We start from the raw sequence: 10,557 nt of genomic DNA, 5'->3' as shown, positions 1-10,557 counted from the left end.
GCATGAAACAATACCTCCTCCCACCCCACTCTCCTGCTGCTAATAGCTTATCTAAAGTGATCACTCTCCTTATAATGTGTATGATAATCAAGGTGGGCCATTTCCAGCACAAATCCAGGGTTTAACAAGAACGTGGGGGGGGGAGGAAAAAACAAGGGGAAATAGGTTACCTTGCATAATGACTTAGCCACTCCCAGTCTCTATTCAAGCCTAAGTTAATTGTATCCAATTTGCAAATGAATTCCAATTCAGCAGTCTCTCGCTGGAGTCTGGATTTGAAGTTTTTCTGTTGATGGTGGGATCAACCTCAGCCTGGTCCAGTCCACATAAGAGATCCACTTCCTGGACACTACAGTGCTAATAAACAATAGTCACATAAACACCACCCTATACCGGAAACCTACTGACCGCTATTCCTACCTACATGCCTCCAGCTTTCACCCTGACCACACCACACGATCCATCGTCTACAGCCAAGCTCTGCGATACAACCGCATTTGCTCCAACCCCTCAGACAGAGACAAACACCTACAAGAGCTCTATCAAGCATTCTTACAACTACAATACCCACCTGCAGAAGTGAAGAAAAAGACTGATAGAGCCAGAAGAGTTCCCAGAAATCTCCTACTACAGGACAGGCCTAACAAAGAAAATAACAGAACGCCACTAGCCGTCACCTTCAGCCCCCAACTAAAACCCCTCCAATGCATTATTAAGGATCTACAACCTATCCTGAAGGATGACCCAACACTCTCACAAATCTTGCGAGACAGGCCAGTCCTTGCCTACACACAGCCCCCCTAACCTGAAGCAAATACTCACCAGCAACCACATACCACACAACAGAACCACTAACCCAGGAACCTACCCTTGCAACAAAGCCCGTTGCCAACTGTGCCCACATATCTATTCAGGGGACACCATCACAGGGCCTAATAACATCAGCCACACTATCAGAGGCTCATTCACCTGCACATCCACCAATGTGATATATGCCATCATGTGCCAGCAATGCCCCTCTGCCATGTACATTGGTCAAACTGGACAGTCTCTACGTAAAAGAATAAATGGACACAAATCAGATGTCAAGAATTATAACATTCATAAACCAGTCGGAGAACACTTCAATCTCTCTGGTCACGCGATTACAGATATGAAAGTTGTGATATTACAACAAAAAAACTTCAAATCCAGACTCCAGTGAGAGACTGCTGAATTGGAATTCATTTGCAAATTGGATACAATTAACTTAGACTTGAATAGAGACTGGGAGTGGCTAAGTCATTATGCAAGGTAACCTATTTCCCCTCGTTTTTTCCTACCCACCCCCACCCCCCGACGTTCTTGTTAAACCCTGGATTTGTGCTGGAAATGGCCCACCTTGATTATCATACACATTGTAAGGAGAGTGGTCACTTTAGATAAGCTATTACCAGCTTTAGAGTGGGTTTGTGGGGGGGGGGGGGGGGGGGCTGAGAAAACCTGGATTTGTGCTGCAAATGGCCCAACTTGATTATCATACACATTGTAAGGAGAGTGATCACTTTAGATAAGCTATTAGCAGCAGGAGAGTGGGGTGGGAGGAGGTATTGTTTCATGCTTTGTGTGTATATAAAAAGATCTTCTACACTTTCCACAGTATGCATCCGATGAAGTGAGCTGTAGCTCATGAAAGCTTATGCTCAAATAAATTGGTTAGTCTCTAAGGTGCCACAAGTCCTCCTTTTCTTTTTGCGAATACAGACTAACACGGCTGTTACTCTGAAATTTGGTCATTAAGTTATCCTATGAGAAACACCACAGAGTTCATTTTTTGCACTCTTCAAAACACGAATAAAGTGCAATTGATGGATGGCAGCAATACAGATAACTAAGATCTAGTTTTAGTTCAAACTATCTGAAAACATCTATTCTTAGTAAGAATTGAAGAAAGTTCTCTGGGTACTGCAAGATGGGGCACAGTAGAAACACGCAGAGGTCACTGAAAAGTCATGGTGGGTGAAGGACTAAACGTTTAATGACATGTTAAAGTGAGCATGAAGAGTTATTTAAATATCCTTCTTGCAATGTTCTGAGCATGACCCTAAATGTCACATGATTCTCCCCAAACCTTTCCAACACAAAAAGTCTTTCCTCCTTCACCTCTACGGGTATAGCTGGAAATTTGCAGCTCTTCAGCCAGTCTATTAGACCTCATCATCTACTCCTGACACCATCCTCTTCCATCACTTTTCAAACACACTGGTGTCCTGAGCCCTAAACACTTTTCTTGACCCTATTTGCATAAAATACTGCCTATCTCCTTCCTCCCCTTTGCCCTGAAGTTTATCAAAATGTGTCATCTATAGCCATTACCTAAACTTCTTTGATCCCCTGCAATTCAGCTTCCCTCTACACTCTAATGAAACAGATCTTACAGAGGTCTCCAATATCCTACTCCAGGCTATGGGTAAGGGTCTCATCTCTGTACCCATCTTTCTCAATCTACTCTTTTCAATAGTTTCACACCCTCCTTTTCCACCTTCTCTCCCTTGTGTGATACACTGTGTGTCTGCAGACTATTATTGTAGGCTTTTTGGAGAAGGAACCCTGTGTTAAGTTAGTTCAACACCAAGTGCACCAACGCTCAATGAATAAATACTAGTACAAGAGAAGCAGGATTGAGGTGGGGGGAGAATTAAATACAAAAAAAGAATACCATTTGTCATAAATATAAAGGGAAGGGTAACCACCTTTCTGTATATAGTCCTATAAAATCTCTCCTGGCCAGAGGCAAAACGCTTTCACCTGTAACGTGTTAAGAAACTAAGGTAACCTCGCTGGCACCTGACCCAAAATGACCAATGAGGGGACAAGATACTTTCAAATTGGGGGTGGGGGTAACAAAAGGTTGTCTGTCTGTCTGTGTGATGCTTTTGCTGGGAACAGATCAGAAATGCAAGCCTTCCAACTCCTGTTAAGTTAGTAAGTAATCTAGCTAGAAAATGCGTTAGATTTTCTTTTGTTTAATGGCTGGTAAAATAAGATGTGTTGGAGAGAATGTATATTCCTGTTTTTGTGTCTTTTTGTAACTTAAGGTTTTGCCTAGAGGGATTCTCTATGTTTTGAATCTGATTACCCTGTAAGGTATTTACCATCCTGATTTTACAGAGGTGATTCTTTTACCTTTTCTTTAATTAAAATTCTTCTTTTAAGAACCTGATTGATTTTTCGTTGTTCTTAAGATCCAAAGGCTTGGGTCTGTGTTCAACTGTACCAATTGGTGAGGATTATTATCAAGCCTTCCCCAGGAAAGGGGGTGTAGGGCTTGGGGGGATATTTTGGGGGAAGACATCTCCAAGTGGTCTCTTTCCCTGTTCTTTGTTTAAAATGCTTGGTGGTGGCAGCATACTGTTCAAGGACAAGGCAAAGTTTGTACCTTGGGGAAGTTTTTAACCTAAGCTAGTAAGAATAAGCTTAGGGGGTCTTTCATGCAGGTCCCCACAGCTGTACCCTAGAGTTCAGAGTGGGGAAGGAACCTTGACACTAGTCTATTTTCACTCTAAACTGAGCAATACTGAACTTTATGATTCAAAGGCCTGTAAATGGACCAAGTCCTTTTAGTATTTAGTAACAACAAAATGCCCAATTACAATTCAGAATAGTTTATGATATAGGAACTTCATGATTATCTCGGTACTTAATAAAAAGTGGTCTATGGAATGAACACTGGGGAGGGCGGGAGGACGCCCCAGGCTCTGGCACTCACTTGAGTGGCTTTGCGGAAGTCTCTTAATCTCTGTCTCAGTTTCCCCATCGATAAAAATGGGTACAGTACTTATCTCCCTCACAGGTATATTGTGAGGATTAATATGTTGTGAATAGTTAAAGCCTTGTGTAAATGCTGTGCATTTTATGCAAAGCTATGAGGAATCTATTGTTAAATAGACAAACTGCACCAACAGAAGGACAAATTATTCAGTCTGAGACTAAAGTATAAGTGTATAGAACCAATACCAAGCTGTTCTTGAGTCTCAGATAAGTAATTTTTATTTTCTTGGCCTGATGGGAAGCTATTTCATTTGAAGAAAAATGACAGTGTAAATTAAAATCTAAATCACTACAAGAGAAGTATCTTACTAACACTTCAAGTGTGAAGAAAACCTTCTATAGCATTTAAGCAAAAGAAATAGTAACTACACATTAAAGGCTGGGTCAGTCACTTAAAAAAAGGTCAATCTCAAAACCCAACACTGTGCTGTTTCATAGCTCTTAATCAAACCACAAGCTTTATATACAATAATTTCATTTTACATACACTATGCAATTTGGTTAGCAACAGCTTTGAATTTGCGTTTATTTTGTAAAATAAAGACAGAGGTTTTTAAATAAATAGTTTCTTTTTAAAAGAACGTTGGTTTTTGTTTTAGGATCAAAGAATGAAGGAGCTATGCATCACACTTAGAGTCACAGAAGCTTTTTGTTCAATGAAGCATGCAACCAAAGCAGCACCTCGTTGCTCACATTAATACAGCTAAGGCTTGCATATTAACCTATGTTCACTAGTAATAAAGGTTTCCCACCCCTTCCCTTGCTTCCTATCTACAAGCTTACATATAAAAAGGTACTTAAAGTGTCTGCACTTTTGTCCAATAATTTTTTCTCTACACTTAAGACAAGATACACCTGAAAAATGTTTGACTAGTTATTTTAATCTTTCCAGTTATACCCCGCAAAACATTTTGAACAATGGCAGCCAGGGTGTTTAATAAGACAATCCTAATGTCAGACATGACAGAATTCAGATTCCCTACGTTTCAAACCTTTTATAAAATCCTGGAATATTCTTTTTTCCACTGAATGCATCCAATGAAGTGAGCTGTAGCTCACGAAAGCTTATGCTCAAATAAATTTGTTAGTCTTTAAGGTGCCACAAGTACTCCTTTTCTTTTTGCAAATACAGACTAACACGGCTGCTACTCTGAAACCTGGAATATTCTATTTGCCAATTACATATAAAAACAAAAAGGGAAGAATTTTATCTTCTGGAAAGAGGAACTTGCTTACCTTGTAATTCTGCTTCTTTGAAGATAGCAAGCCAAATTCAGAGGGAAACCTAAGCAAGCCTCAGTCTAGAAGTAGTCAAAGTTGGTGTGATTCTTTTGGGGACCAAAAGAAAGTGTATCATCATAGACAATACACCAACTCAGACTCCTTTAGATTCACAGGGTGAAATTCAGCAAATTTAATTTAAGTCTAATTTAACTCAGACCCCCTGAAAACTATTTATGCCCACTCTACTGCTGTCTAAATTGGTACAACATATATACTGAGAAGCCAGAAAATGGTGTATTAATGTGTAAAACTAAAGCCCAACTCTACTTCAACTTACACCTTTTTCTGGCATCTCATGACATAAATTACACTACTTTAGATAGATGTGTAGGTGTAAGTAGCTCTAATGGGGTTTAAATGTAAGGGAATTTAAATTACACATTACCTGTGAACTTGACCTATCATCTCATAAGATTCTCACTCCTGGATCTCAAGCCTCCAACCCAAAACTAGGTAGTAGCTTCCAAAGCTATAGCTACTAAGGGCTGAACCCCTATTCCCCCCACCCTCTTCATGAAGTGGAACATTTCAAACTGGCAGTTTGAGTAGTACAACCCCCTGGGGCCCTCAGTAGTCAGTGCCTTTTTGGGGGAGGGGAGAGGAGATGTAAAAGCATTAAATTCACTTATGTACTACAAATGTAAAGGAAAAGGAAAGGAAAAAAACCCCACCACATACCCAAAAGCAAATCCCCTAAATTCTATGGGGAGAGCGAGATCTTGCAGGATCTCAGTTATCTATCCATCACAAATTGAGCATACCTGTGGTTACCACAATTTGAATAGGTGGTGTTTGGAAGTTCATTCCTAGCTGGAGATTGACCACAGGCAGAGAGGCCCATAGATCATCAGTTGTTCACAAGGAATGCAAGAATTCCAATGCTATCTCAAAGTCCACCAAGGCTTCCCCATGCAGAGACATGCCATAGGTACTGTTACCATAGTTGCAGCCAAAAAACCTAACGCGGAGTCTGTTCTGAACTGTGATTTGTAAATCCTAATTTTCAAACTGGTGATGTCTCCCTGCCAGGCAAACAATGTCTTGAATTTTGTTCTGAACAGGAAGACCTGTGCTGGAATCCACCTTGTAGTGTCCTTTTCATCTTAGCAGTACAATTATCTCTATGCAATAAACCAGGACCTGGAGTAGCTTATCCCTGAACCCCAATGTTTCTGATTTTCATTTACATGGTAATGTAAAGGTACCTTAATGTGAGTGCAAATATAAGGAACCTTAATAGTGTTAGAGATGTAAGACAAGCTTAGTGCAAATGAGAATATGGTCCATCTCCTGAGCTGATTTTTGGACTCCTACCATTGCGTCCTGATCAGGAGATCCTCCAGGCAGGGAACATGGGCACACTTAGTACGGCTGTGAGAAAATGCATGCAATCACATACATTCCTCCCATCCGCGCACACCCACACCCCAAAAATTGCAGTGCATGGAATTTTTTTAAGGAGTTTTTCTGTTTCCATTGTTTCACTTGTCACTGATGTTACATATCACACTTATGTATTTGGAAGGCTTTTTAAAATACTAGAACTAAGTACTATAGAAAATTATAACGAAAATGGTAACATCAAGAGCCTATTGTGCTAATTGGGCATATTAGGAGAAAAAAGATTTGTTTTGTTTTTTTAACAACTATCCAGAACCCAAGAGGGGTTGGAAATTTGATGGAGATTGGTGATTGTAGCTAGTAGGTGGATCACCTGTCACTAGATGTTAAAGAGAAGGGAGTAAGTGGACCATCAGGAAGGTCTGTCTTCCTATAATCTAGAAACTTCTGGAAAATGAGTAAGGCTTCAGATGACATAGTTTAATATAAATCTGACTTATTTTTCTGTCTTCGGTTCAGTAGGTAACAAATTCTTATGAAATCTAGAATATATATGAAAGCTGTTCATCAATACTGCACATAGATTAATATTTAGTTATTAAGATTATATGATTGTATCTGACAATACAACTAACATTGAAAGAAGCGATAGGAAACAACTGAATGGACTAAAGTAATTAAAAGAATTCCTCTATAACAACGTAAACACTCTCAAGAGTTAAGTAACTAGAGAGAAAGGGTTTATGTTCATCTCAAAGTGCAGAAAATTGATTTCTATGGATTCTTCAAGATCAAATGTGCCACTGAACGAAACTCTCTCTCAAAGTGGAGGGACAGACATTGATAAGATTGATTAGCCTGCAAGTGAGACACTTTCAATCTCAGGTCAGCAAAGTCACTGAAATGTAGCCAGAATAAAAAGTCCCTGTTCCTGACCTTTCAGGAGCTCTTCAAAAAAAAAAAAAAAATCTGCTTTTCAGAAGCAAGTCTTTCTTAGTCTTTAACACCACAAAATGGCAAAGATCCAATTGTTTATTATGACATATAAAAACAGAGGCAAAAACCTGAATTTAAAAGAAAACTGCAGCTTTCCAATTATATTAATTTTCACTTAATTACCGTTGCCTTTACGGTAGCCTTAAAGTGAAAATTTAAAGAAATGCTTGAAGCACCTAGCCCTGGGCATACTTCTCCAGGTATATTTAAACCCTCAAGCCCATTACAATATGCTACAAAGAAACTGCCTTATATATTGTTCAAAGTGTTATACTTTTTTGACTTGGGTCAGATTCCATTTTAAAGTTTTTTATACGAAAAACAAGAGCCCAGCAAAAGAGTTAAGTATCCAAAAGCTTTGCAAATCACCTCCAAAGTATAGTTTCAGGGAGAGATTCACAAAGGGATTTAGGCACTGCAACACCTAACTTTTGGTGCCTTGCCATCCACTGGACCCCGGCACCCCAAGTCCGGGGTCTAAGAATGCCAGCAAGCTGAGCAGAGAGCTGCCTAAGCTAGCCAAACCCTTAGGGACTTAGGCACCTAAATCCAGGCCTGAGGAAAGCGCCTACCTGTTCAGAATTCTCAGGCCACATGCTCACGAGTGAAAATGTAGGTGCCTAGGGGACTTTAATGGTGGAAATTTAGGTGATTAGGGATTTTAGGCACCTACAAGGTTAGGCAGCAGCAGGGTTCTGAGGATCTCAGCAGCACCTAAATGTTGGATTTAGGCACCCAAAGTGGCTGTTAAGTATCTAAGTCCTTTTGTGGATCTAGCACTTGGTTTAGAAAATTAAACTATTTCTGTTCATCTTGGATTGCTACATTTTGGTGGCCTATCCTGCTCTACATATACCAATCAAAACTACTCTTCTCAAAAGTTTGGAACAAGAGAGGACTCCACTGAGCTGTGTATGGTCTTGAAGTGTTCTGACTCAAAGGATCAGGAAGGAAGGAACGAGGGACTGAAGAAAAACCAGGAGCAACAAAAGGCCTAAGGTGGAATGGCAGCAAATTGACTGGTTGGACAGTTTTAAAGGGTGTACTTTAAAACAGCAAACAAGAAAAAAATCCCAATGCTTTACACATAAAACTCTGCAAATTTTTCATCGAAAGGTAATTTACAGAGCTACAAGATACAGGGAAACAGAACTAGACTACAGTCTTTATAAGTTAGATTCCAAACATGTTGCACTCCATTTGAACAGACTTTGGATGTCTGTATATTTCAATTTACATTTCACTTCCTGCAACTGTAGAGTTAAGTTCCCACAACAGAGAGAAAAGTCAGGATCTCGTTTAAAAAAAAAAAGAAAAGGACATTTTAAACATACAGCAGACATCTTCCACCCTCTAATTACTCCTCAAAGAAACATATGCTAAATTTTCTAAGTTTTCACAGGAGTGGGCATCTGATAATGGAATTTTACAACTCACTCATAAGTCAATAGAAAACTTTGCTTAGAAAAGATTTTAGTACAAAGTCTGACCATTCAGGCAATCTCCTGCAGTAACCTGGATAAACCTTATTGAATGAAGTTAAACTTCACCAAATTAAATTTAATACCTTTTGGGTCCATTGTATTAAAAATGCAATTGTTTATGTATGACTATGGAAACGTATGTAACTTCTCTCCAAAACGTGACTAATGTAAATGTTGGAAAATGTCAGCAACTTCAAAGGACTTTTTGAAACAATGTAAACTTTTAAAATTAAGTGGGTTTCCCAGGAAATCTGTAGGATGAAGGGGGGGTATGCTAACCTAAACCTTCTGGTTAGGCGAGAACTCTGCTGTTTGAAGCTTTGCCCGCTCTCCCCTCCCCTCCGGGGTGGCGGGGGTTGGGGGGAGGAGGAGACAGGGACATTTTCTGGCTGATCACCTATTCCCAGTCTCTTCAAAGACCCCAAATTGGATAAAGGACTCAGTTCCAGATTCATGGGGGTTCTTGTTCTGAGCAAAGGGTGTTATAAACTTGAAACCATGAGAAAACCACTGAGTGGGGTTTGAAGGATTGCTCACCAGCCAGAGCCCATGCCAGAGTTAGGTGATCTCTGGTGAACTTATTAGCATACATGTAGGTTCTTTTATTGTTTTCTCTGTATTGCCTTTACCTTAAGAATAAAATGCACTTATTTAGAAAGAGCTGCGTGGTAGATTAACTGGGATAATTAGACTGTTGACAATCCTGAAGAGAAGGCAAAAAGGCCTGTTTAGGCAGCCGTCTTTTGCTAGGGATATCACAGAGTAGGATTTACTGGATTCAGCCTGTAAATATCTTGGTCAGAAGGGAGATACATATGTTTCCACCCAAGAAAGGCAATAGCTGGGGAGTCAAGAGTGGATGCCTTTGCTGAACCATAGCAGGGAAATACAGATATAGTTGTGCTGAACTGCGACAGAGAATGAGAGACTTCTGGGAAAAGTTGAACTAAATCCAGATATTAAGACACAGAACCTAAACAACAGAGACGCTGTCATTCACATCTTATCCTCATGAAGCATGGATAAAAATCAATTACTTTAAAAAATCCAATTTAAATAAAAAATTTTGAATGTAAATTAAGTTACAGGTTTATTTAAAAAACTATTTAGAATTAATTTTGAAATTGATAACCTATGTTAAGTCCTAACTTCTTATAATCTAAATAAAATCATTTAAATTAAATATAAAAAATAATATTAAGCAGTTTGCTGCCAAGTTTTAAAGGAAGTCAAACCACTGAACTGGTGGAAGTCACTGGCTAAGCACCTGGAACAGACTGATGTGCTAACCCAGCTTTTGACAGTAGTAAGCTCTTCTGCACATGCAGAGAGAATAGCTTCTTTACCGGAGTTTATTCAACTAGTTCAGTTCAATGCTTAGTTCAGTCACAGTTAAAAAATCAACTGGGAGTTGAAAAAGTAGAAAAGCTTGTTTTCCTCTTCCAATCTATGAATCAAAGCTAGGTATGAGAGAGGGATTTACTAATTCTAAAATCATCAAGGATATGGTGACCAGAAACAATTACATCAATTCATAAACTACAGACAATACTTCCTTTGTTTAAAAAAATCAGTTAGTTTAAATACAAAACATGTTTTGGAAAATGTTTTCTCTTATGCAGCCAATACATAAGGTACTTTA

The 10,557-nt window shown here is 39.2% G+C and overlaps 1 protein-coding gene across 2 annotated transcripts in view; it reads right to left on the bottom strand.

The window, feature by feature from the left end:
* Positions 1 to 10,557, bottom strand: part of IRS4 (insulin receptor substrate 4) — a 40,451-nt gene that overhangs the window by 8,871 nt on the left and 21,023 nt on the right. The window lies entirely within an intron of this gene.

Source organism: Lepidochelys kempii, chromosome 9 (genome assembly GCF_965140265.1).
Source record: "Lepidochelys kempii isolate rLepKem1 chromosome 9, rLepKem1.hap2, whole genome shotgun sequence".
Classification (NCBI taxonomy): Eukaryota; Metazoa; Chordata; order Testudines; family Cheloniidae; genus Lepidochelys; species Lepidochelys kempii.
This window is presented reverse-complemented; position numbering and strand designations above follow the sequence as displayed.